The following is a 26,585-nucleotide window of genomic DNA, read 5'->3' as shown; positions in this document are numbered from 1 at the left end:
GTAAAATAATCAACAACTTGAATTTCAGATGTTCACAAGGACTCAGAGAGGGAAATCTGGAGCAAAGCCAGCGAAGCAGAAGATATTTCACTTTTCCTATACCGTGTTTATTTTATGTGGGTTGGCTTGGGAATCTGTTGTTTTAGTAAATTTTTCCTCCTCTCTCAAATGCTAAAAAAAAGGGGGGGGGAAGAGTTTCTATACAAACTCAAGATCTTTGAGAGTTCATCTAAATGCTCATTTTTAAGCTTCTTCCCCCTTTAAAATCTGGTAATGCCATCCCCAACCGTGAGATTCTCTTCTCTCATCATATGTCTGCTACCTAAAAGAAATTGCCTGTACAATTCATAGCTACGTAGGACTTTATGAGAAAATAGATCATGACCCCCTGTCGGTATTCACAATGTTTATTTTACGTCCCTTCAAGCATTAGGCAAAGCCCAAACCATTCCCAGCATTACTAACTGGATTTAATACCAGCTTAATTTGATCCCTGTAAATGCAACTGAAAAATTTTTCATCTTGATTCTGCTAAGAAAGTAGTAAATCACATGAATGATAGGGAATGTGCCTGCATTTCTGATAATAATTCTAAAACAGATGGTCCCTATTGACAACCATCACAATTAACATAGTACCACTAGGACTCTACCATGGCTCTCACCACAGTTCAGTTTATGCCAACATCTTTGGTGCCCTTTATCTGCCTCCAAAAGAATATATTCTTCTTGTCCATTTGGATCTGGGGGAGGGAAGGCAATAACCCTGCACTCTCAACTCCTTACATTCCGCCTTGCACAGGAGCTTCCAATGTGATTACACACAAAAAACTCTGACCTTGCTTCTAAGTGATTTCTCAGTATCCCAGCAGAAAAAAAAATTTGCAGTAGGAAGCCTGTGCCTTTTTCTTCTTCTTCTCTCATAAAAAGCAATGGTTATATCACTTCTGTAATATGAAGTATATGTCCTTCAGCTCTAATACCCCAAGTCACAGCAGCCAAATTAATCACTTTAAATGCTGCTCGCAGGGAAGTCCTTTGCTCAGAAGTAATCATGACCACTCAGGATTCCAGTTCTTTTATACTGGAGTTTGTTGATATTAGCTTAACTTTAATAGAGATGCCACACCATCTTTACAAATCTGCTACCGCAGCCCGTATTTTTAAAGGCACATGGACGATTTGTCAAGAGACAATCAGTTTCAAAAATTACACTGAGGCGGTCCTCTCTCCCAACTCGGAAGCGGCCACTGCCTCCAGACGCTCTCAAGATGGCGACTTCTCTGGGTTCCAACACCTACAACAGGCAGAACTGGGAGGATGCGGACTTCCCCATTCTGTGCCAGACGTGTCTTGGAGAAAACCCATATATTCGAATGACCAAAGAAAAGTATGGGAAGGAATGCAAAATCTGTGCCAGGCCATTCACAGTATTTCGCTGGTGCCCCGGGGTCCGCATGCGTTTCAAGAAGACTGAAGTGTGCCAAACCTGCAGTAAATTGAAGAATGTCTGTCAGACTTGCCTCTTGGACCTAGAATATGGTCTGCCCATCCAGTTTCGTGATGCAGGATTGTCTTTTAAGGATGACATGCCAAAGTCAGATGTCAACAAAGAGTACTACACACAGAAAATGGAGAGAGAGATTTCTAACTCTGACGGAACACGGCCGGTTGGCATGTTGGGGAAAGCCACATCCACCAGTGACATGCTACTCAAACTGGCCCGGACCACACCCTACTACAAAAGGAATCGACCCCACATTTGCTCCTTCTGGGTAAAAGGAGAATGTAAGAGAGGAGAGGAGTGTCCCTACAGGCACGAGAAGCCAACAGATCCAGACGACCCCCTTGCTGATCAGAACATTAAAGACCGATATTATGGTATCAATGACCCTGTGGCAGACAAGCTTCTAAAGCGGGCTTCCACAATGCCTCGTCTGGACCCGCCGGAAGACAAGACTATCACCACGCTGTATGTCGGTGGTCTGGGCGATACCATTACTGAGACCGATCTAAGAAATCACTTCTACCAGTTCGGGGAAATCCGGACAATCACTGTCGTCCAGAGACAGCAGTGCGCCTTCATCCAGTTTGCCACGAGGCAGGCTGCAGAGGTGGCCGCAGAGAAGTCCTTTAACAAGTTGATTGTCAATGGCCGCAGACTCAACGTGAAATGGGGAAGGTCCCAAGCAGCCAGAGGAAAAGAAAAAGAGAAGGACGGAACCACAGACTCTGGGATCAAGCTAGAGCCCGTTCCAGGCCTGCCAGGAGCTCTTCCGCCGCCTCCTGCAGCAGCNAGCATTCAAGAGTCTCTCATGGTTTGCTTCTCTCCCTTTCCCCCACCATTTCCGCCCTTCTTCTCCCCCTTGTTCCTCCGTCAAGTTCCTCCTAATCCTCCTATACGTGCAAACATATGATATTTGTCCTTCTCTGCCTGACTTATGTGTAGCAACATGGATGGACCTTGAGGGTGTTATGCTGATGGTGACCTTTTTTAATGAGACAGAAAGCTGTCTCTGTCCCATTTCCTTGTGCGCTTTACAATTTGGACTACATGTTTATAATATTGCAGAACTCTCTGCAGGAAAATTGGGCTTATTGGGATGTTTGCACCTTCTCAGTCATACACATCTGGACATGTTATGGCTGAAAATTGGAAAATGCAAGTGCATTCAGAGACCATGCAAAAAATGAGAGCGGGAAACGCCAAGCCCATTTATCATTCTCAGTGAAAAAACTGTACAGGCGGCTTTTTCTGCAAAAGAAGCAAATGAATGAAAGGGTGAGGAAAGTGCTAATAACGTACCACGGATGTGGATTAAAGTGTCAGTGCCTCTGCTCCGCATCTGAGAAACTGAAATGCTTCTTTGGGTTTTGATTAGGAAAAGGAAGACACTCAAAGAAATGTGAGCTGCTCAGGATACATTTTCATAAGCCAACCATGCACTAGCAAATCAGTAGCAGAGATGATGGTGGCTGGGGTCCCAAGCCAGGCTGAGGTCCTTGACAAAATCATGAGACAGATCAACTGGTGTTTCCGGGGATCTTTGCCAAGGCTCCCACTCAGGGCCACGCAGCAACAATGTGCTCCCAGAAACTATTTCTCTCCCTAGTCTGGCAGTTTACCTGACTCTGGGTCATCTCAGTGAGCACCAACTTAGGGAAACACCTTAACTCACTGTTAGGCAAAAGAAGCGGAGACCTCTGTGCAGTAAGATCCTGCTACATCCTCTCCAGAGGAAAAGGAAATGCCTCCCATTGCTTTGGAGTGCACCCCCTGCAAACACAGTTAGCTTCTCAACCAGTTTGTCCTGACACTGATTTTAAGCATTTTCAGGATTTGATCTTAAACAGGAGCCTCGAGAGACACCCCCAAGGTTTCCCCACTTTAACTTGACTGCATTTCCCCTTCCTCTGGGAACTTCAAACACCTCCCAGGTGCTTTCTTCACAACATTAGCCTTTGTAGTGCTGAGTTACAAGATGGAACCTTCAAAGCATCACCACAGTGAGACTCATCTTTATCCGATTTTTCCCCAGTTTTATTGAGATATAATTGACATATAACACTGTATAAGTTTAAGGTGTACAATGCAATGACTTGATACACATATCTATTGTAAAATGGTTTCCAAAATAGGTTTAGTTGACACTTCTATCACTTCACATAATTATCTTTGGTGGTGGGAGGGTGAGAACAGTTATTATCTATCTCTTAGCAACTTTGAAGTGTATAATACAGGACTGTTAACTGTTGTTACCATGCTTTACATTGGATCTCCAGAATTTATTCATTTTATTTTTTAAGTTTGTTTATTTATTTTGAGAGAGAGTGTACAAGCAGGGGAAGGGCAGAGAGAGAGGCAATCCCAAGCAGGCTCCACACTATCAGCACAGAGCCCAACATGGGGCTCGAACCCACGAACTGTGAGATCTGACGTGAGCCAAAATCAAGAGTCGGACACTGAACTGACTGAGCCACCCAGAAGCCTCTGAACTTACTCATCTTAAAACAGAAGTTTGACCAACATCTGTCCATTTCCCCCACTACTCAGCCTCTGGAACAATCATTCTTCTCTCTGTGTCTATAAATTCAGCTTTTTGGCTTTTTAAGATTTCATATATAAGTGAGCTCATACAATATTTGTCTTTTCTGTATGACTTATTTCACCTAGCATAATGCCTTCAAGGTCCATCCATATTGTTGCAAACAACAGAATTTCCTTTCTTGTGGTTGAATAATATTCCATTGTGTATGTGTATATATATATATATATATATGTACACACACATCACATCTTCTTTATCCATTTATCCACACGTTGACACTTAGGTTTTTTTTTTCACATCTTGTCTATTGTGAATAATTCTGCAGTGAACATGGGTGCAGATATCTCTTCAAGATACCGATTTCACTTCCTTTAGATATATAACCAGAAGTGGGATTGATGAATAATATGGTAGTTCAATTTTCCATATTCTAAGGAACATCCATACTGTTTTCCATAGAGGTTGTACTAATTTTGCATTCCCACTAACAGTGCAAAAGGATTCCTTTTCATTTATATCCTCACCAACACTTATAATCTCTTGAATTTTGAGGATGGCTATTCAAACAGGTACGAAGTGATATGTGGTTTTGTTTGCATTTCCTTGATGATTAGTAATGTTGACCATCTCTGCATGTACCTATTGGCCTTTTTAATGTCTTTTTTGAGAAAATGTCTATTCAAGTTCTCTGCCCATTTTTTATCAAACTGTTTGGTTTGCAAAGGGTGTGTTTGCTTTTGTTTTGCTATTGAGTTGTAGGGGGTCCTTACGTATTTTGGACATTAACGTCTTATCAATGATGGTTTGCAAGTATTTCCTCCTATTCCATAGGTTTACTTTTCATTCTGTTGATTGATTGCTTCTTTTGCTGCACAGAAGAATATGATTCTACTTGTTGATTTTTGCTCTTGTTGCTTGTGTTTTTGGTGTCATATCTGAAAAAAATCACTGCCAAGACCAATGTCAAGGGTCTTGTTCCCCAGTGTCAAGTCTTGTGCTTAAGTCTTTAATTCACCTTGAGTTAATTTTGAGAGTGGTGTAACACAGAGTTACAATTTCATTCTTCTGTATGTGATTACCCAATTCTCTCATCACCATTTGTTGAGGAGGCTATCCTTTTCCCGCTGAGTATTCTTGGCTCCCTTGTCTAATATCAGTTGCCAAAATCAATGGTTTATTGCTGGGTTGTTGATTATGTTCCAGTATTCTATATGGCTATTTTCATGCCAGTACCACACTGCTTTGATTACTATAGCTTTGTAAGATAGTTTGAAATCAGGGAATGTGATGCCTCAAGGCAGCTTTGTTTATGTTTCTCAGGATTGCTGTGGCGATCTGGGGTCTTTTATAGTTCCATGAAAATTTTAGGATCATTTGTTCTGTTTCTGTGAAAAATGCCATTGGAATTTTGATGGAGATTGCATTGAATCCACTGATCATTTGGGATAGTATGGATATTTTTAAAATATTAATTCTTCTAATCCATGAGCACAGGATATCTTTGCATTTTATGCTGCTGCTTCAATTTCTGTCAACGTTGTAGTTTTTAGTATACAGATCTTTCACCTCCTTGGAGAGATCTATTCCTAGGTGTTATTTTTGATGCAGTTATAAATGACATTTCTTAATTTCTCTTTCTGATAGTTCACTGTTAGCACAATAAATGCAAGTGAGTTCTATATATCGATTTTATATCCTGCAACTTTACGGAATTCATTTATTAACTCTGACAATTTTTTGGTGGAGTCTTTAGGCTTTTCTATGTATGAGATTATGTCATTTGCAAAAAAACATGGTTTTACCTCCTCTCCAATTTAGATGCTTTTTTTTTTCTTGCCTCATTGCTGAGGTTAGGACCTCCTGTACTATATTGACTAGCAGGAACAACATTTTTATTCCTGATCTTAGAGGAAAAGTTTTCAAACTGTCACTAGTGATTATGATGTTAGCTGTGTATGTCGTATATGGCCTGTATTTACTATGTTGAGACACATGCCTTCTATGTTTAATTTATTGAACATTTTATCATGAAGTATTGTTGTATTTTGTAAAATGCTTTTTCTGCATCTGCTGAGATGATCATATGATTTTTATCTTACGTTTTATTAATGTGGTATTAATTTGCTTACATTAAACCATCCTTGATTCCCAAAGACAAGGTCATGCCAAGTTCCCCCTTGGTCATGGCATATGAGCCCTTTACTATGCTATTGAATCAGTTTGCTAACATTCCTTGAGGATTGTTACATCCAAATTCATCAGGGATATTGGCCTATAGTTGTTTTTTTTTTCTTATCTGGTTTTGATATCAGAGTAATGCCAGCCTCATAAAATGAATTTGGAAATGTTTCCTTTTCTTTGATTTTTGAAAGAGCTTGAGAGGATTGGCATTACTTCTTCTTTAAATGCTTGGTAGAACTCACTATGGAAACCATTTGGTAGTGGACTTTTGTTTGCTGGGAAATTTTTGATTACTAATTCAATCTCCTTACTATTGATCTGTTCTATTTCTTCACAATTCAGTTCTTGAAGGTTGTATGTTTCTAGGAATTTATTCTAGGTTATCCAATTTGTTGATACATAGTTGTTCATAGTAGTCTCTTATAATCCTTTGTATTTATGTGATGTCAGCTGTAATGTCTTCTCTTTCATTTCTGATTTTATCTATTTGAATCTTGTCTCTATTTTTCTTAGTGTAGCTAAAGTTTTGTCAAGTTCATGTTAAAAAAACAGCTCTTAGTTTCATTGATCTTTCCTATTGTCCTTCTATCTTCTAATGCATTTATTTCTACTCTGATCTTTGTTATTTCCTTTCTTCTACTAATATTGGCTTAGTTCTTCTTTTTCTAGTTCTTTGAGGTATAAGGTTAGGTTGTTTCAGACATTTCTTTTTCTTGATGTAGGCATTTATCCCTATATATTTCCCTCTGGTAGCTGCCTTTGATGTTTCCCTTATGTTTTGGTATGTTGTTTCCAATATAATTTGTCTGAAGATACTTTTTATTTTCCTTTTTTAAAATTTTTGTTTATTTTTGAGAGGTGGGGGGAGGAGCAGAGGCGGGGGAGACAGAGGATCCAAAGTGGGCTCAGTGCTGACAGCAGAAAGCTTGATGTGGAAGAGCCCAAACTCACGAACTGTAAGATCATGACCTAAGCTGATGTTGGACCCTTAACTAACTAAACCACCCAGATGCACCTTTTTAATTTTCCTTTGATTTCTTGTTTGACCAATTGATTGTTCAGGAGTTTATTGTTTAATTTTCACATGTTTGTGAGTTTTCCAGTTTTTCTCCTATTACTGATTCATAGTTGGAAAAAATATTTGGTATTATTTTTATCATAAATATGCTAAAACTTGTTTTGTGCCCTAATACAGGATCAATTTTTGTGAATATTCTGCATGTGCTTCAGAAGGATGTGTATTCTGCTGCTTTTAGATGAAATGTTCTATATATGTCTGTTAGTTCCATTGGTATAAAAAGTTCAAGTCCAATGTTTTCTTACTGATTTTCTGTCTGGATGATCTCTCCATCGTTTTAAGGTGGGACAGTCAAGTTCCCTACAATTATTGCATTGTCTGTTTTTCTCTTCAGATCTGTTAGTGTTTGCTTATATTTGGATGCTGTGATGTTGGGTGCATATATATATTACAATCATTATATCCTCTTGATAAACTGACTCCTTTCTCATTATGTAATGGCCTTCTGTTTTTTATTTTTTCATTTATTATTTACATATTTATTTAAATTCCAGTATAATTAACATACAGTGTTATATTAGTTTCAGGTATACAATATAGTGATTCAACAATTCTATGCATTACTAAGTGCTCATCACAATAAGTCTACTCTTAACCTCCTTTATTTATTCCACCCATCCCCTCACCCACTTCTCCTCTGGTAACCATGAGTTTGTTCTCTGTAGTTAAGAATCTGGTTTTTTTCGGGGCGCCTGGGTGGCTTAGTCGGTTAAGTGTCCGGCTTTCGCTTAGGTCATGATCTCGCAGTTCGTGGGTTCGAGCCCCGCGTCGGGCTCTGTGCTGACTGCCAGCTCGGAGCCTGGAGCCTGTTTCAGAGTCTGTGACTCCCTCTCTCTCTGACCCTCCCCTGCTCACGCGCTCTCTCTCTCTCTCTCTCTCTCTCCTAGAAATAAATAAAACATTTAAAAAATTTAAAAAAAAAGAATCTGATTTTTTTCTTTGTCTTTTTCTTTGTTCATTTGTTTCTTAAATTCCACAAGAGTGATATCATATGGTGTTTGTCTTTCCCTGAATTATTTCACTCAGCGTTATACACTCTAGCTCTATCCGTGTTGTTATAAATGGCAAGATTTCATTCTTTTTGATGGCTAATATTCCATTGTGTGTATGTGGGTATATACATACACACATATATATGTATGTATACAAACAAACACATATACACATATATACCAAATCTTTATCTATAATGGCCTCTTTTATCTCTTGTTACAGCTTGTGAGTTGAAATCACTTTTTAGGGGTTCCATTTGGATGGAATATTTTTTCCATTTCTTCACTTTCAACCTATATATGTCCTTGAAGCTAAAGTGTCTCTTGTAAGCATCATGTGACTGGGTCTGTTTTTCATCCATTCATTCATCAATGTCTTTTGATTGGAGAATAACAGTCCATTTACCTTCAGAGTAACTATTGATAGGTAAGGACTTATTAATGTCATCCAGTGATTATTTTCCCACATAATAGTGTAGTTCCCGTGTTTCCCAGTGTAGTTCTCATGTTTCTTTCTTCCTCTCTCGGTGTCTGCCTTTGTGACATGATGATTTTCTGTGGTATGATTTGATTCCATTCTCCTTATCTTTTGTGTACCTACTGTGGATTTTGCTTTGTGATCACCATGAAATTTGCATAAAGCACCTTATAAATATAACCGGCTATTTTATACTAATAACAACTTATTTCAATCACATACAAAAAATTTATGTTTTAGTCCCCCCTTTCATATTTTTTGATGTCACAACTTACTATTTTTTATATTATGTATCCATTAACAAGTTATTGTAGCTATAGTTATTTTTTCATATTTTTGTCCTTTAATCTTTATAATAGAGGTAAGTTGTTAACACCCCACCATATTAGNAGCCATCAGGTCCAGGGCTCTTATTTGTTGGGAGATTTTTGATAACTGATTTGATTTCCTCACTAGTTATGGGTTTGTTCAGGTTTTCTATCTCTTCCCGTGTGAATTTTGGTAGTTGTGTGAGTGTTGAGGAATTTGTCCATTTCTTCTAAGTTGTCCAATTTGTTGGCATATGATTTTTCATAGTATTCCCTCATAATTGCTTGTATTTCTGAGGAGTTGGTTGTAATAAGTGCATTTTCATTCACGAATATTCTGAATTTGACTGTACACACACACACACACACACACACACACACACCTTGACCAGCATGTTGCATATTTTCACGTTTTCATGTTACTAATTAGCGTCCTTTTATTTCAGCTTAAAGAACTCCTTTCAGCATTTCTTTTAAGGGATGTCTAGTGGTGATGAACATTCTCAGCTTTTGTTTCTCTGGGAAGTTCTTTATCTCTCCTTCATTTCTGAAAGACAACTTTGCCATTTAGAGTATTCTTTGTTGGCAGTGTTTAAATTTCAGGACTTTGAATATATCATCCCACTCTCTCCTGGCCTGTATGGTTTATGCTGAGAAATCACTGTTGGCTTTATTTCTGTGGGGGTTTCTTATAAGTAACAAGCTTCTTTTCTCTTCCTGCTTTTTTTTAATAGAGTTTTTTTTTTAATATTTTTATTTATTTCTGAGAGAGAGACAGAGTGAGGAGGGGAGTGTCAGAGAGAGAGGGAGACACAGAATCTGAAACAGGCTTCAGGCTCTGAGCTAGCTGTCAGCACAGAGCCCAACGTGGGGCTCGAACCCATGAACCGTGAGATCATGACTTGAGCTGAAGTTGGATCCTCAACCAACTAAGCCACCCAGGTGCCCCTCTCTTCCTACTTTTAAGATCTTGTCTTTGACAGTTTTATTAAACAGTAGACCCCCTTGCCTGTGGTTTGGCTTTCCACAGTTTCAGTTATTCGCATTCAACTGTGGTCCACAAGCACATGATCCTTCTTCTGATATATCATCAGAAGGTCAGTAGCACCCTAACACTATGTCACAAAGCCTGTGTAATTCACCTCACCTCATCATGTAGGCATTTTATCATCTCACATCATCACAATAAGAAGGGTGAGTATAATAAAATAAAATATTTTGAGCAAGAGAGACCATAATCTTTATTATGGTATATTATGCTACTTGTTTTATTTTATCATTAGTTATTAATCTTCATGCTTAATTTATAAATTAAGCTTTATCATAAGTATGTATATATTGTAAAAACATGGTCTATACATAGGGTTGGGTAGTATCCATAGTTTCAGGCATCCACTGGGGGTCTTGGAAAGTATCCCCTGAAGGTGAGGGGGAACTACTGTACTGTGCCTTGGAGAATACCTCTTTAAGTTGAATTTGGGGACCTTTGGGCTTTATGAACTTAGATACCCAGATTTCTCCCTACATTTGGGAAGCTCTCTGCCATTATTTCTTTCAACAGTTCTCTGTCCTCTTCTCTCTCTCTTCTCCTTCTGGAACTCCAGTAATTCAAATTGTTTGTTCTGATGGTTTCCAGTAGACTCCCTGATGTGGCTAGTAGGATCCATGTCACCTTGGTATGTTTTGGCCCCCTAGTTGGGCAGCTCATGACTCATCAAGAAAGGAGTGAGCCTCTTTGCCTGTGCCTCATGCAACTAGAGAAGCTGGGCATTCACACTCTCACTTTCCCCCATGGGGAGAAATTACAGGCCTAGAAGGGCTCTCTGAGCCCTGAGCTGTGATACCTTGGGGGTAGGGTGATGCAGGTAAAGTCAACTGTTCCTCTTACTCTCTTCAGTGCTTCCAATATCAATTTTTTTTTTTTTTCTCTAACTATGTGCTAGAACTTCTCTTTGGGGCTCCTAGATTTCCACAAAGGCTCTTTCACCCCTGAGTGATGGTCTAAGACAGTTTTCTCCTGGGGCTCCTGGACCATGGTCAAGAATGGCTGGAGCTGGTTCACAGGGCACTTTAAGGTCCACAGCCAGGACTAGGGCTTATGTCTATTACTTTAGTTGATACACAGGTGAAAGAGACTCCACTTAGATCCCCTGGCATATGGTGCTGGTGATAGAACCAAAGCCCAACAGGCCTGTAGCCTACCCCGCAGTGATATGGAGTTGTTTCTGTGTCTGTGGTTGGCGACTCAGCTGCCTGGGTGCAGTCCTGTCTCCTAAAACAGTTTTCCTTCTTCTTGAACTACACTGGGGTGTCATAGTCTTCTACCTCGATCTTGAAGTTCTCACAAAGACACTTTTAGTGGATGTGGATAGATTCCAAATAGTTGTTGTTGAGGAGGGGATACAAGCAGCAAATGTTTGATTCCACCATCTTGCTGATATCACTTCTTCTGAATACGTAGACTAATCATTATTGCCTGTTTTCTGCCCTTAAAAAAAGAATTATGTGGTATTGAATTTTTTTAATACATTACCAGGAGTTCTTGCCAAAGAAAGTCTATTCCGTGAGTTTTAGCAAGTATCCATGAGGACAGTGGAAATGAAGTCTGAGCAGGCTGCCCTACTTTCTTCCCCAAGGCTCTGTGGACCACTCTTCAGCAGCACAGGCTTCTGCTGAGAGCATCCACCCCATAGCACGGCAAGGCTGCCTCTGCACGAGGAGAAGAGGCAAGGAAGTCCTGAGTTCTGATGCAGAAGCACTCCCAGCTGTGGGCAAGAGGCAGTTTAAAGCAGATTGGCTCTGAAGTGAGGGCTCAGGTGGGGAATACTGAAATGGAATACTGATTTATTCCCTCAGTACATTTACCTGTCCCCGTTACTCAGAACCAAATCTTGAAGTTCCAGGAGATAAAACCATGTGGGCCAAAAGGTTCTGGAAGACAAAGGCTGGACCTTTTAAATGTATTCCATGTGATGTGAATGAGGTGGGACACTGAATTCGAGGTATCTGATTTAACCTACCATGTGACCACCTCACTACACTGCTTTGTAACCTCATTTTGCCTTTTTTAAAATGTTTATCTATTTTTGAGAGAAAGAGATACAGCATGAGCAGGGCAGGGGGAGAGAGCAAGAGAGAGAGAGAGAACATGAGTGCACATGAGCAGGGAAGGGCACAGTGAGAAGGAGACACAGAATCCAAAGCAGGCTCCAGGCTCTGGGCTGTCAGCCCAGAGCCCAATATGGGGCTTAAACCCACAAACCGTGAGATCATGACCTGAGCCAAAGTCAGACTCTAACCCACTGAGCCACTTAGGTTCCCCCTCATTTTGCCATTTTCAAAGGCCTAAAGCGGCAGAGCTTCTAGAGCTGCAAAAGCAGGAGTTCCCAGATAAATGAATAAAATCACCAGTTCTCCCAGCTCCAACTGAAACTCATTTAGATACAATAAATTGCACAAATAAGGATATAGGTGAAGTACTTTGCAAACACAGATTAAGTACTGTAATCAAAGGTTGATAAATTTACCAAGAGTTTTTAGAGAGCTACTTAGCTCCCCTGAATTGTAGGGTGGAGATGATAACAGACTGCATATATTAAGAGGGCATCAAAACCAGGAAGAGAAGGAGCTTATTCATCAAAGCGTGAGGGACTGTAATGTAGAGCTTGGTGACAGTCTCACCTGGAGAAAGAAGTCAGGGAGGGTCTTTCAGTGATTCACATCTAATGACCATAAATGGAGCTTTACCCCTTAGGGAGGTTTTCATGAGACTAGGTGACTGGCTGGGTCTTCAATCACCCAGGGCTCAGGCTATATTCCAGAAGTGACCTTTGAAAAGTCCTTATCAAAGGTGGAAAACATAGAGCCTAAATGCAATTCTAGTGTAGTCATGATGTTTCTAAATCCAAATGTCCAAAAGTATTTAGTCGTGGTCCAAGTAGGTATTTGATGCAGAAAATGATAAATGCTTAGTATTACACATTTATCAGATAAAAACAATGTCTCTAAATCATCCCTGTCTAATTTTGCAAGTTTTCCTACTGCTATGCAGTTTCTCAATGTCACTGCAGTTGACATTCTGGACCAGCTGATTCTCTGGGGAAAAGGGAGTTTTCCAATATATAGTAGGGTGTTTAGGGATATCCTTGACCCGTACCCGCTGTACACCAGTAGCACCCTTCAGTTGTAATAATCCAAAATATAACCAGTCATTGGCAAATGTCCTCTAGCATCCAAAATTTCCCCGGCCTAGATGAAGGAGTTATTTTTTCTAATTCGCACAAAGGCACCATATGGGCTGGCAGTGGCCCGTTAGCAAAGCAGTCTGTATCCAACCCTAAGACCAAATGAGCCATTTCAGCTTGGGGGAATCCTGCATGAAACAGAGGTTCAGAATGGCTGTGATCTTCAGCAAAAGGCTGACACTGAGAGAAAGGACATGGGTGGGAAGGAAAAAGTAAAGCAAGAATTTGAAAGGAGAGAGGGCTGATACCCAGACCGCTTTGTTTTCATTGTTCATTCTAACCAAGAAATACTTGTCGAGTGTCTGCTGTGTGACTGGCTTGGGGCTATGCCCTGCAGGGGATACGAAACCAAAGTCACACGGAGTCCCAGTCCTGTAGAACTTTATAGTCAGCATGAGGAAGAGCAGAGATATGCCCAACAGGATTACAGACAGTAGCAATATGTGATACACAGAAACAGTGATGCCTGATGGTGTTTGCTGTTGGATAAAGAGACAGTTCTGCAGCACAGTAGGCAAAGAATATTACTGATGGCTCCTGAGATTAATAAATAATTTCAGAGAAGGAAGATGAGTTCATTCAAAAAAAAATCCATTGCCCAAATATTTTATTTTGTTGGTATCTTTTCTCCAAATGAAGAGTCTGGGAGGCCCCAGTTGGAGGCCTGGTTCCATCCTCACCAGCGATGTGATTCCTGACAGCCACTTAACTGCTCTAGGTCTCATTTTCCTCATCTCTAAAATGACAGGGCTAGACTGGGTAGTTCCTCAGGCCCTTCCAGCTCTAACATGCACTCACTCGGAGCCCTTTGGAATAATTGCCTCCAGGTGATTGTACTTATTAAGCAGTTTTGGGCTTCTCCATTCTGAGCCTAGTTTCTCATCCTAAGATGTATTTCATCCCAGAATGTGTTATATAAAAAACTGTTATTTCCAAGTCTGCAATAGCTTTAGCTTGAAATATATATTATGCCATAAAAATCACTATAGATTTGTAAAGCAAAACTTAGAAACATTAAATTAGCCCATAAGAGCTTTAAAATTAATTTGATCTTGAATGTGTCTGTGAATGAATGGGCTCAACATAAGCCTTTCAATTTTTCGCTCCACTTCAGAGAGTGCACAAAGTACAAACTGTAAATCAGCCTCCACATTGGCTGATAGGGCCACGAATCTGGAAGAAAAAAGAGAGATGGCTAATAAACTATTCAAACAAGATTTAGGGGCTTGGAAAGCACAGAGCCTCAGTTGTGGCTTGCCTTCTCTGAATTATGTGCATGTGACTCATAATGGCCCCAGTGTCCACTCTGTGTGTCTAGACACACAGAGTGGACACTGGAAGCAGAGGGTGTAGTAATTCCAGATAGAACAGGACTTTGTTGTCCATTTCACAGACATATGTAAGAATGAAAAAAAGAGTCTGTTTTAAGGTAGGAGTGAGGAGCCTGAAATTAAGTCCTCCATTAAGAGCAACCTCGGGCTGCACGTAGCCCAGTTCCAGAAAAAGCTTCAGCTGAAACCACCCTGGGATCAGCCAATCAAAAGAAATGTGTAACATTCCTGTGGTCTGAGTCGGGGCTGGGAACTGCAGGTAGTTACTCTGTACAAACTTGCCAATCACTCACCGCTTGCCTAAACCCCAAGTAGGCCCTTTGAGCTCACCTTGTAATTGGTCATTTTCAAAGGATTCTCAGAGGTCATGATTGGGTCCCGCCAAAAGGACGCCTCACAGATACTGAATGGTCAAAACTGTTACCATGGGTGCTGTACAATTATGATTGGTGCTTATGTGATGATGCTATACGTACAATGTGTGCACTATAACACCGCTGTCCCTTACCCCATAAAAGCTGCTCACTATTGTTCGGGGCTTCACCTTGCTGCCGCTGCGCCGGTAGATGGGTGAGCCCCTGCTCAAGCTTGTAATAAAGACCCTTATGTACTTGCATTGGTGTCGGCTCCTTGGGGGTCGCAGGGGACTCGCGATTTGGGCACAACAGGAGAGTGATAGAAAGAACAGGGACTGAGGTCAGAAGGATACAAATGTTCACTTCACTTCACCACTCAGGTTGGCATGGATCAAGCCTACCAACAGGGAGCCTGATGGACTGGTGTGTGTGTAGACAGCAAGAGTAGTCCATGTATGTCCGATGTATTGGTACAGAATTCAGCCTCACACATGAGCTACTCTGTGAAAGGAGAAGCAGTATGGAAATATGATGGACTTTGGGTCAGATTGACTGAGGATAAATTTTTTATTTATTTTTGTTTGTTTGTTTTGAGAGAGTGAGACAGAGTGTGAGTGGGGGAGGGGCAGAGAGAGAGGGAGACACAGAATCCGAAGCAGGCTACAGGCTCTGAGCTCTCAGCCCAGACCCCGACGTGGGGCTCAAACCCACAAACTGCGAGATCATGACCTGAACCAAAGTCAGATGTTTAACCAGCTGAGCCACCCAGGAGCCCCAATGCAGGATAAAATCTTAACTCTGCCAGTGTCCACTAGCTGTGCGACCTTGGGCAAGTTACTGAACTTCTGGGAGCCTCTATTTCCCTACCAATAAAATGGATGTGATAAGACCCATCATTCAAAGTTTTGTGAGGATTAAATGAAATAATGTGTGTTTTAGGTTTAAGTCAGCTGCATATAACAGAAAACCCAAGTAATAATGCATTAAACCCAATAGAGGTTGACTTTTCTTTATATAATATTGAAGTCTAATGGTAGCAGTTTAGGATAGACAAGAGGGTTCCATAACATCAAGAATATCCCTGTTTCCTTCTTCATTGCCCTGTATTATCTTTAGTATGTATTATCTTTAGCATGCGGCTTTTATCCTTGAGATTACCTTGTGGTCATAAAATGGTTGCTGCAGGTCCACCCATCACATTTGCTTTTCAAACAGGAAGAAGGAAGAAGAGGGAAAGACAAAAAAGCCTGCCTCCCAGCTGAGTTTTTAACCCAACAAGCTTTATTTATAATTCACCCAACTATTTATAATTCATTGGCCATCCCCATCTTCAAGGGAGACTGGAAAATTTAGGATTTTAGCTGGAAATATTAGCACCCCCAACAATATAAGGGATTACGGCAAAAGAGGAAACTAGATAGTAGATATCTAATTAGCAGCCTCCTCTTATGTAAAGCACCTAGCAAATGGAAGATATTCAATAAATAATAGCTGTCTTTCTTATTTATTCTTAAAGGTATTTTGGAAATGTTCGGCCCACCTCACCATTCTGGCTCGGGAAGGCCCATCGCTCAGAGGCCTCCCACCCTCTAAACACCTTACAGAGGAAGTTAGATCCTCTTCTACACCACAGCCCTTTGCATATTTGAAAGCAGCTATCCTGTGCCCATCAGGCCATCTCAGCTCCACGCTGTCTGCCCCCAGGCCCTTCCAGTCAAACAGTCCTGCACATTCTTCTCTGAGGTATCTTTCTCTTCAGCTGTGGCTCCCACGGCAGAACTTAATGATCCAGGAATGGGCAACCCAAGAGGAAGCAGAAATGGGCCATCAGTTCCCTAGCTGTAGACTCTCTTTGCGGCTCATTCCTGCCATGCCTGACTCCTAAATCAGCCCTGGGGACCTCGTTCAGCAGAGGCTCTGACACATCCCCAGGCCTTTTCCTATGTTCTCAGGTGTTCTCAGAAACACAGCCAAGCTCCCTGGGCTCCGTACCCTCAGAGCAGAGAAACAGGGCCCCTGGGTCCCCAGCCCCCCTCAAAATCCCCAGGCAGGTGGGAGGGTGCTGCCGCTCATTGAATTAGCAGAGAAAAGGTCAAGGGGACAGCCTCACAAGATGGGGAGGGGAGAGCCCCTGTCCCAGGAAGCAGAGTTCAGTAACTCACATCTGGCCCCCTCCTTTGTCCTCTTGTCTGAAGCCAACGGAGCTAGACGCTCAGATATTCTTCCCATGCAGGAGCGCTGCCCCAAGGGTACAGGAAGTGTGCTCAGGAGATACTGGCCTGACTGTCCTTCTCAGGGAGTGAAGCAACTAGGGCTCTGGAGAACACAGCCAGCTAGCCCTCCTGGTCTCCAAACACAGGGGTGCTGGGTAAAGTCTCTCCAGACTAGAGCAGCTAAAGAGATCAGACAAAAGGCACAAGTAGGAAGGTGAGAGGAAGAACTTGTCCCAGGACATACCAACCCTCAAACCCCAAACAAAGCCTCATAAAAGGTCCAGGCTGCAGTCTGGCCCACTGGTCTCAGGACTTAGATGCAGCCCTCACTTCCCAGAGGAGACAGAGCACCCCATGAAGGCCTCCCAGGGAGTTCGACTCTCACCAAGGGCCTGCAGCCTGGCCTGCCCACCATCAAAGGCGAGTAGAAGTGGGCAAAAATAAAGGAGGAGAATAGAAAAAAATAAAAGGACATACCCCTGCAGCGGAGAATGTTAGAGGTCACAGGAGCCTTTTAAATCTTGGGTTGCTGGACTGCTCATGGGTTATATGAAAGAAGAAAGAGTTGCTTCCCTTAGTATAGCATAAGGATCCATCCGGGTTTCCCCAGGAGCCCCAGTTATGCCTGCTGACCTGATATAATCACTAAGCGCACACAGTTTCACTCTCAAGAGTGACCTGATTGGACAACCAATGACATGGTGGCTCAACTTTGGGGAGGAAAGAATAGAAAGAATAAAAACATTATTCTTTTGATAACTTTTCCCCTATAACTCATAATATATTGGTACCTAGAAATTGACTATTTCACCATGTGATCAGGTTCTTCTTTACAAGTTAAAAATTTTGATGAATGGATAAAGATACAGTATGTTCATACAGTGGAATATTACTCAGCCATCAAATAGAATGAAATCTTCCCATTTGCAACAGCATGGTTGGAGCTAGAATGTATTACGCTAAGCAAAATAAGTCAGTCAAATACCATATGATTTCATTCATGTGGAGTTTAAGAAATAAAACAGATGAACATAGCAGAAGGGAAAAAATAGAGGGAAGCCAAATATAAGAGACTCTTAACTATAGAGAACAAACTGAGTGTTGGAGGGAGGTGGGTGGAGGGATGGGCTGAACAGGTGATGGAGATTAAGGAGTGTACTTGTCATGATGAGCGCCAGGTGCTGTATACATGTAAGTGATGAATCACTGAATTCTACTCCTGATACCAATTTTACACTGTATATTAACTAACTAGAATTTAAATAAAAACTTGAGGGGTGCCTGGATGGCTCAGTCAATTAAGCATCCGATTTCAGATCGGGACATGATCTCACGGTTGGTCAGTTTGAGCCCTGCATCAGGCTCTGTGCTGACAGCTCAGAGCCTGGAGACTGATTCAGATTCTGTGTCTCCCTCTCTCTGCCCCTCCCCTACTCGTGCTCTCTTTCTCTCTCTCTCTCTCTCTATCTCTCTCTCTCTCTCTCTAAGAATGAATAAACATTAAAAAATAAATAAAAAACTTGAAACAAAATAATAATAAAATAAAAATAAAAATTTTATTCATATCCAAGCTAAGTTATCTTGATCAAACTGCACTTTTATTATTAATAACAAAAAAAAAAAATGCTGGGGTTCCTAGGTGGCTCAATCAGTAGAGTGTCAGGCTCTTAACTTCAGCTCAGGTTATATGATCTCAAGGTGGTGGGACTGAGCCCTGCATCAGGCTCCACGCTGAGTGTGGAGACTGCTTAAGATTCTCTCTATTTCCCTTCCCCCATTTGTGTGCATGCTCACTTGCTCTGTCTCTCCTAAATTATGTATATATACTGTACATGTATAACAATAGTGAAATTAACCAGAGTTTTGACAAAAGCGCAGTCTATACAGTTTTTCATCCCCCTGATTGCTAGAAAATTCAATTCAGGCAGTTCCAACTTAAAGAGAGCTTTGGAGGAAAAAGTACAAAACTTTTCTGTACTTACAAGTACTTTTTCTTTAAGAAAAATTGAATTTGTTTTCTTTTGAAGGAAAAACAAAAAAATTGTAAACAAACACAAAAACAAGCAAGAAGCAACATTTAGAGCCTGTAGCTGTATGTCAGCCTGTATGCAACCATATCCTGTATCCGACAGAAAATCTAGGACCGTGCACTGCCACAATGGGACACAATGAGGGAGTGACCTGCAGTCCACCTTCCTGCAGCATGCCTCCACCCTGCCCCTTCCCATTCACAGTCCCCACATGGACCCTAATTACTCCAAACCACCAGACACCCCAATAAGACTGCCAGATTCTTCAGGAACCACCATGCAGCACCGTTTTCTCATTTGAAAAATAAGAGGCAGTGGGATTTTCCTACATCATGAAGATTGTGAAGATTAATAAAGCAGTATCACAAAGGACATCTTAATACATCAGAAAAAGATACTCCGAATGCTATACGACACAGCCATACTATACTAGATACAGTCTTCAAAGCAGCTAAACGTGAATTTGAATCCTCACCAAACCTGCACTACTGCTCACCACTTAGGCAACACTGGATACGAGACTAAAGTGTCCCTGTCCTCACCTGTAAAAGGAGGGCTGGGATGCGGATGGACTAAGACAGCAAAAGGAAATGATGCCTGCCATGCAGTAGATNCCTGTCCTCACCTGTAAAAGGAGGGCTGGGATGCGGATGGACTAAGACAGGAAATGATGCCTGCCATGCAGTAGACTCTGTCAGTCTCTCCCACTGATTAGCACTTCAGGTATTCGGGGACTAATGGTGTGTGTATAATGTACATTTTTCCAGCACTCTTGCTTCTGTTGTCTTTTGCTATTCTAGTGTATATTTTTGAAAGCCAAGCTGAAACAGTGAGAAAACTTTGAAACGGAGAGAAGTGCCTAGAAATCAGCATTGCCCTTTTGTTATTTTCTGCTTTTATTGAAAGAGCTTGGCACGGAAGACAGACTTGAATATTTGGAGTGTTTGAGGGTATAGATGCACCAGATGATTTTCATTGGCCCCTTCTGGTGGAAAAATTTAAAGTTGGTTGTTTTGTCCATCACTCTGTCAGGTGCTCTTAACACCCATAGCATCACATCCTCTGTTGAACATAAAGAACGTAAAGGGTAACAATGAAAGACCAAATTTTGCTCCCAGCTGCACATTCAGGGACTTTAATTCCACAGGGCTTGAGTGCATACATCTGAGGAGAGAAGTTTCTTCACAGCCCATGTTCATTCTGACTAAATATATCACAGAGTAATACTTCCGTAACCTAGCAAATTGAGACTTAAAGCATCTCTTTTGCTCTGTTATTTCTCATTTAGAGTACTCTTTCATCCACCTTCAGAAGCCCTTTCCCTGTCATGGCTCGCTACCTTGTCTTGGGATCTTTCTGTTTAGTATTTCTACTTGATGCAAAGGTCAGACCAGATGGTTAGAATAACTAAATCCTCAGGAGGACTTTCTTGTGTCTGGATTCCTTCAGGGAATCAGGCTTCTTCTGAAAACCTCACCTCTGTCTCCCTCTTCTGTTTCTCCCGGATGTACTTGGATATTGCCAGCACCTTTGCATCCTGACTTTAAATACTCTGTAGCATCATTTGCCTCCTGAAATCACTTGCTGAAACCTATTAGACATCAGTGGGGTCTGGCTGGGTGAGAGGGACCAAGATGGCAAGCCCAGGTGCCAGATAAGGTATGACATTTGCCATTGTCCAGTAGAGACAAACACTTGCACAGTGGGAAATGGACATATGGAGGACCTAGGGCCAAAAGCCAGATGACAGATTTCCAATGTTCCATTGACTAGCTTATCAACATGCATGCACACGGTCTACTCAGTGTGGCCTGCTCAGGTCCTGGAGGCAGAGATAGCAGCTTCAGATGTGTGATGGTTTGGATAAAAGATGCCCAAGGAATTCCTTTATTAGATCTCTATAGTGCTGAAGAATTTGTTCATCTCAACTGAGATGAATAATTGATATTCTCAGATCACCAAAGACTGCCATAGCTTTGGAAAGGTAGAAATACGTTTTATTTTGATGCAGGTAAGAGACAATTGTCAACTAGATTTAAATTCATTAAACAGAGAGAGAGAGAGAGAATATCTTAAGCAGGATCCATACTCAATGTAGGCTCTGACTCAGGACTCAATCCCACAACCCTGGGATCATGACCAAATTCAAGAGCCGGACTCTCAACCAACTGAGCCACCAAGCAGCCTTCTAGCATTTTCTTTTTGCCATTCATTCCTTCCTAGCATTCTCTTCCCTTGTACGGTTTGGGTTCCGTTGTGAATTTTCTCTAACAATTTGCAGTGTGGCCTCTAGAGTCAGATGCCCTGGAACTCAAATCTTGGCTTGTCAGTTTACCATCTGTATGATTGTGGGTGCTACATTTAACCATTAGGACCTCAGTTTACTGATCCTAACTAATGGAAAAGAGAATAGCGCCTGCCAGATTGATTTATTGAGATTAATTGAGGTAATCCTCATAAAGACCCTAGTTTCAGACACAGAGTAAGTACTCATTAAATACTGTTCAATCAACCAAGATTTGCTGTGTGTTTTACTAGGAAGAGTGATTTTTAGGTTGCTCTCCATGGTGCTGCACACTTTGCATCTAGTCAGGCAGAACCCAGAGCCTCTGAGATTCCCTGCAGGCACAAATAGCACTAGCAAGAAGGTAAGCTTAGATGAGATATGACCCTGCATTGGTCATCACTTGTTCATCCATTCATTCGTTCTGTAAATACTTCTTGAGCACCTAGTATGTGCTATGCACAGTTCTAGAAGATGGAGATAAAGTAGGGAATCAAGGAAACAAAATCCCCCGTTTCCTGGAGTTTGTTTTGTGATGGGGAGAGATGGGCAATAAATAAGTTTAAAAGGCAAGAAAATATCAGAGTGGAAAGCGCTATGCAGAGAATTTAAACCAAGTAACATGATAGGCCAGGAGCAAGTAGCTCCCCAGGTTGTTTGTTCAGGGAGAGCCTCTGAGAATGTGGCAGTTAAGCCAAAATCTGGAAACAGATCCAACAACCACCAGTGAGAAAGAATTTCCTGCAGTGGGAAGAACAAGTGTAAAGATCCAAATATGGGATTTAAAAGCAGTTTGGCTGGATGGTAGTGAGAGAGAGAATGGTGTGAAAAGAAGCTGGAAGGTAGGCATGGGCCAGATCCCATGGGAAAGGAGTTTGGATTTCATTCCAGCTGTGATGAAAGCCACTGGAGGGCTATGAATAAGGAGTGTTTAATCTGCCTTAATTTTTTAAAGGTACCTCTTGGCTGTCTCCTCTCTTTACTGTCACTGGGCATGGCTGGCCCTGTATGCCAAGGTATTTATTGTCCTTGGAATAAGCAATCCTGTACAACTGCCACACAGAAAAAAGGGCCCAGAAGACAAACAAGCCACCATATTCTAATCAGAAAAGCCCGCAGTTCTTGCACCCTTTGTGCTTTTAGGAGGTAACAAGATAAAAGCAGAGATTAAGCAATAAGTTGACCACCTGCCCTAAGAATTGAAAACCACGAAAGATAGTATCAGGGCTGCAATGAACATAAAGTTAGGTCCTACCTTCCAGCACCCTATTTTTCAAAAGGCAGCTGTGTTCTCCTAGTCGTTCGCATCCTCCAGAAAGAATTGAAGGTTTACCCTGCCTGAGCAGTGATATGCTGTGTTAACTTCTGGGATGTACCACAAACTAGATCTCAAGAACACCTGGCTCTTAGAGACTACGAGTCTGCAATAAAGTCCCTCCTAGGAGCTGTGTCTCATAGGATATCAATCTATCTCTGAGTACAAAATGACAATCACACCCAGTGTGGTTTCTGGTTCCTGAAGTTAAAGTAGTGTGTTTCAAAATAACCCCACAGCCCAGTGATAGTAAGATCAGCATCTTTCCAAAGATTTCATGGTAATGAAAATTTCTGTTCCATTTGGAGGCTATTGGTGTGTATACAACACTGGGTAAGGAATCTGGAACCCTAGCTTCAGACCTCAGTTCTGCCACCAAAGGGTTGTGTTTAAATTTTGAGAAAGTACTTTGAGCCTTAGTCTGCTCATCTCTGAAGGAAGGAACTTGAAGGGACTCCATCTTGGATCATTCTTAGCTCTCACATTTGATTTTCCATATGCTATCACCTTGATTACTTAGTGGCCCACATTTGCAAGATGGCAGGGCTAAAGCCAGGGGCATCTGATCTACCCTACAGCTGATTGGATGCCATAGGGATTACATCCCCACCTAGGACTTCTTTAGGACCATTTCATTGTCAGCTGAACCAGCCATTTGTGCAGTCTGGAGGAGTGCAGATTTTCAGTGAGTTTATCTTCCTCATTAAACTATACACTGAGAATAACATAGACACTAGATTTTACTAAGTGTTCACCTTATATCATTCAATCCTCAAAGTAACCCCATAAAGTAAGCATTATTGCCAATTTAATGCAAGAAATGGAATCTTGGAGAAGTTAACTAATTTGCCTAAGGATGCAGGGATGCAGGTAGAGTGTACAAGACTTAAACTCAGGCTGACTGCAAAGCCCATGCAACAGTTGAACTGCCATACTCTGGTGCCATTACTTACTTATCTTACCATACTCTACAGTATGTTCAAGGTATTTAGCAGATATTACTAGATGCTCGATAAGTCATTCTTGAATGGAAAAGTGTTTAATGCTCGGCTAACTTGCCTTCAGCATTTACGCATGCACTTTGGAGAAGCAGTTTATACTGCTTACCCACCCAGAAGGCTTACCCACTCAGACTGTGTGCACAACTGCCTGTGAGACCAGCCCATGTAATCAGAACCTAAACTATGTGATGGTTAATTTTATGAATCAAGTTGAATGAGCTAAGGGATGCCGAGATAGCTAGTAAGACATTGTTTCTGGGTGTATCCGTGAGAGTATTTCCAGAATGGAACACACTGAGTAAAAAAGATCACCCACACCAAGGCAAGTAGGTGTTCTACAGAGCGTCTGAATAGAACAAAAAGTCTGAGGAAGGTTGAATTTACTCTCTTGTTTGAGGCAGGACATCCGCCTCCTCAGGTGTGCCATCAGCCCTCCTGGTTCTTGAACCTTTGGACTCAGACTGAAACTTACACCATCAGCTCCCCTGGTTCTCAGGGATTTGGACTTGGACTGAATTATACCACTGGCTTTCCTGGTTCTCTGGGAAAAATACATATATTTCCAATATATTCTATTTGCTCTGCTTCTCTGGAGAACTCTAATATAAGCTCTATAGGATTTATGTGCTTAAGCTACATAAATGGTCCTTGCTCTTCTGCGGTTAGGCACATCCCCCCAACAGTTTGGCTGTTTGGGGGAGCAGTGGTTCCCAACTAGAGGGATGGGATGGATAAAATACACAAGAACCACTTGAGGAGCTTTTTCAAACTCCAGAAGTTCCGCCTACAGCACCACCCCTCTCCCCAAAAACTCATAGTCTTATCTGGGTCGGGAAGAAAACATCTAGGCTGACAAGTTCCCAGTGCATAACACCCATCCATTACCCAGCCTCGTGTACACATCTCCCTTTAGTGAAAGTCCATTCTGTCTTTTCATTTACATAAAAGGTGGTCTTCTTAGAATCTAAATGAAATGACGAGGCTTCATGTGACTGACTCGAACATAAAAGACATCCAGACTTCCAAATGTATTGTTTATTAAATGATTCTCCTCCATACTTTACAGATGGGTTTTGACTGAAGCTGTCTTACATATTTATGTTTCATAGTACACATCTTGCATTCAAATGTTATTGATTCATAATAAATGTTATAGAGCAGCACTCCACCAAAGAACAGAGATGGAAATGTTCTCGGTCACTCTGTCTGATACAGTGCCCTAGACGCAGTGGCTTCTGAGCCCTTGAAATGTGGTTGATGAGGCTGAGGAACTAAATTTTTAACTGAATTTCATTTTAATTAAATTTAAAATAGTCACACATGTCTAGGGGCTACCATATTGGAGCATGCAAGAATAAAGAAACATCCTTCCAGAATTTTTTTTAACCAAAATAATACAGAGTTGAAACCCATTACATTTTTTTAACCCACTTTCCATAAAATCCAAAACAAAAACAACTGTAAAAGCTGAGAAGAAATTCTGGCATACTTACTTTGCCACTGGGGACTGAGTTCTTAACGAAGAAGAGAACTCTGACCCAGGAGTACATGAAAGCAGGTAGGCAGGAAGAGACATTCCCAAGGGGAGGTCCCTGGCAAATTCCTAGTCGTCTGTGAGACATGAAGCAGAGAGAGCCTGTCAAAGAGAGAGTAATTCCCCCTCAGAGGAAAATCTAAATGTGTTTTTAGCCACCTGTCACCCCAGAGGGAGGACAGGATGGCAATGTTAAATTGGCGAGATTGTAAAACACAGAACTTAACTGCCATACAAGGCCAGCTGAGATGTTTAAAGTGCATTTTAACTGATGGAACTTTATTCCTAAAATCCAGACAGTGGCTGATGCTGGCTGGACAGCCGACCAGAGACTTCTATCTCTTTCTTTCTACAAAGCTAGCATTTTCAATAAAAATACCATCCCGCAAAGACAAAATTGTGCTGGATTTTCATCTAAAGCGAATATTAAGGAAGTCACAAAGGACCTAAGATTCAGAGAGAGAGAGATTAGGTGACAAGATAACGGGACACACGAGGTCCATTGCAAAATTGTGAACTAAGAAAATCCATTCCGTGCAGAAGGCAGCTGCCATAGGAGCCAAGGTGGAAAGGAACATAAACTGAAGAAGTTCACTAATGGGCCGTGAGAAGACAGCAGAGATGAATTCTGAGCTAGGACAGTCTTTATCAGATTGAATTTCAGGGACATGTTCTTGCAAGGAGGTGGGCGTCATTGGGTTTAGTAAGGATGTTTAAGTTTTATGCTTTCATTTTACCGAATATAAAGATAGAACTTGTCTTTTGTCAGTACTCAACTGAAAATCGTGTTCAAAGAAAGAGATTTTAGCTTTTTTTTTTTTTTTTAAGAAAATGTGTCTCAGGGCACCTGGGTGGCTCAGTCAATTAAGCATCTGACTTCGGCTCAGGTCATGATCTCACAGTTGATGAGTTCAAGCCCCTAGTAGGGCTGTCTACTGTCAGCACAGAGCCCATTTCAGATCATCTGTCACCCTCTCCCTCACTCTCTGCCCCTCCCCCACTTGTGCTCTCAATCTCTCTCAAAAATAGTTTTTAAAATTTGATTAAAAAAAGAAAATGTGGGGCGCCTGGGTGTCTTAGTCGGTTAAGCGTCCGACTTTCGCTTAGGTCATGATCTCGCTGTTCGTTGGGCTCTGTGCTGACTGCCAGCTCAGAGCCTGGAGCCTGTTTCAGTCTGTGACGCCCTCTCTCT

The 26,585-nt window shown here is 41.5% G+C and overlaps 1 protein-coding gene and 1 pseudogene across 1 annotated transcript in view; both read left to right on the top strand.

Annotated features, from left to right (window-relative positions):
- LHFPL3 (LHFPL tetraspan subfamily member 3) overlaps nt 1-26,585 on the top strand; it is a 555,591-nt gene that overhangs the window by 470,451 nt on the left and 58,555 nt on the right. The gene's annotated exons all lie outside the window — the stretch shown is intronic.
- On the top strand, nt 1,221-16,901 carry LOC144217412 (pre-mRNA-splicing factor RBM22 pseudogene; annotated as a pseudogene).

This window comes from Crocuta crocuta, unplaced genomic scaffold (assembly GCF_008692635.1).
Source record: "Crocuta crocuta isolate KB4526 unplaced genomic scaffold, BGI_CrCroc_1.0 scaffold396, whole genome shotgun sequence".
In the NCBI taxonomy this organism is placed as follows: domain Eukaryota; kingdom Metazoa; phylum Chordata; class Mammalia; order Carnivora; family Hyaenidae; genus Crocuta; species Crocuta crocuta.
This window is presented reverse-complemented; position numbering and strand designations above follow the sequence as displayed.